Below are 2,000 nucleotides of genomic sequence, written 5' to 3'. Positions count from 1 at the left end.
ATCTGTCTGTTAGGGCTGCTAGCCTCAATTAGTGCCGATCTGCGGACACAGGGAAGCTTGTTTGGGTCTGGTGGGTTGCCACCCGGGGTTTATACCCTGGTTTAGCAGTATCGTTCCTCAGTTCACTTACTTTAACCAAGAACAAATCAGATTGAAAAAACTTTAGTGACTGAATTTCAACATTAATTACAAGCCAGCTTGTTGGAAACTGTTTACTGCCCTCCCGGGACTGACTGAGCTGATGTCCCCAGAAGGTCACCAAAACCCAGACACTTTCCCAGAGGAGGTTACACAGGCGCCCTAAGAGGGAGAGAACTGTGAGGATACTTACGGAAGCCCAAGAAAGCTCTGATATGGAATGTAACATTTTGTGAGCATAGTGTACTTTGATAAGCTCAAGAAGACTCAAAAGAGGTTAGGAACCTCTGCCCTAGGGATGCTCACGTTTGCCTTCAACGTTTAACTACCTTCAAAACTGTTACAAGGAGCCTAAATCTCTCCTTAGCCTTTAATTTATATATTCAAGAGTCTAGGAGACATTTTTACAGGTATTTCTTTCTTTCTTTTTTTTTTAGAGGCAAGGTCTTGCTCTGTCACCCAGGCTGGAGTTCAGTGGCTGATCACAGCTCACGTGATCCTCCTGCCTCAGCCTGCCAAAGTGCTGGGACACCGGTGTGAGCCGTTGTGCCTCGCTGTCGCAGTTATTTCTTATAGGCAAGTCAAATTCAATACTTAAAAATCTCATTTAATCACCCAAACTAGAAACTGTGAATTATCTTTGACGCTTCCCTTTCAGAGTTGCCAGTCCTACCTTTAACATTCTCAGCGCCCTAATTCTCCGTTCCTATGGCACTGCCTTAATTTAAGCCCCTCAATTTCCGCAACTCCTCCACCACCACAAACACTACCCCCGGCAGGTCTCCTTGTTTCTACCTTTACTGCAACCTATTTTGTTCTAATACCTGGTTAGCCATACTGATTCCCTTAAAATTGGGACAGATTATGTCCCCCTCTGCTCAAACCCCAGTGGCTTCCGCCATCATTTAGAGAAGCCAGAGTCTGGCCTGCGAGGCTCTTGACACCCTGTTTTGACCCCTCCTGCCCTTCCCCTTCCTGACTCTACACCAGCCACAGGCCCTTCTGTGCTGATCCTCCATCATGGCAGGCACCTCCCTCCTCAAGGTTTTGGCTCTTGCTGTCCCCTCGGCCAGGAATACTCTGTCCTCAGGTATGGTTTGCTCTCTCATAGTTAAGTGACCCCACTCAGGAAGGCCTGCCTTTGCCACTGTCTGAATTTGCTACCTACTCCTCCATTTGTCTCTCCCCTTGTTTACTTTTCTCCTCAGCACTTATCACCATCTGACTCACTATGTAATTTACACATTCTTCTTGGTCATTGTCTGTATCTCCCTTACTAGACTCTAAGCCCCACAAGAAGGAATTGTGTTTGCCAGTTCTGTTCACTGCTAGTCCAGTGCCTTGCACATTGCAGGCACTCAGTAAGTGCAGTCACACACCATGTAACATCGTTCCTGTCTAGGATGGACTGCGATTGTGATGGTGGTCCCATAAGATTATAACGGAGCTGAAAAATTGCCTAGTGATGTGGTAGCTGTCGTAACATCATAGCGAAATACATTACTCACTTGTTTGTAGTGATGCTGGTATAAACAGACCTACTGTGCTGCCAGTCATATAAAAGGATAGCACATAGGATTATACATAGTACGTGATACTTGATAAGAAATGACTGTCACTGGTTTATGTATTTGCTATACTATACTTTTTATCATTTTAGAGTGTACTCCTTTTAGTTGTAAAAAAAAAAAAAAAGTTAACTGTAAAACAGCCTTATGCAGGTCCTTCAGGAGGCATCCAGAAGAAGGCATTGTTATCATACAAGATGACAGTTCCATGCCTGTTATTGCCCCTGAAGACTTTCCAGTAGGACAATATTGATCCTGATCCTGAGTAAGCCTAGGCTAATGTGTGTGTTTGTG

The 2,000-nt window shown here is 44.9% G+C and overlaps 1 protein-coding gene across 3 annotated transcripts in view; it reads right to left on the bottom strand.

Moving 5' to 3' along the window:
• The window catches only part of SYCE3 (synaptonemal complex central element protein 3), a 30,885-nt gene that overhangs the window by 26,973 nt on the left and 1,912 nt on the right, over positions 1–2,000 (bottom strand). The window lies entirely within an intron of this gene.

Source organism: Propithecus coquereli, unplaced genomic scaffold (assembly GCF_000956105.1).
Source record: "Propithecus coquereli isolate 6110/MARCELLA unplaced genomic scaffold, Pcoq_1.0 Scaffold294, whole genome shotgun sequence".
NCBI classification, from domain to species: domain Eukaryota; kingdom Metazoa; phylum Chordata; class Mammalia; order Primates; family Indriidae; genus Propithecus; species Propithecus coquereli.
The sequence above is the reverse complement of the archived record's forward strand: the minus strand, read 5'-3'. Positions and strand labels throughout refer to the sequence as shown.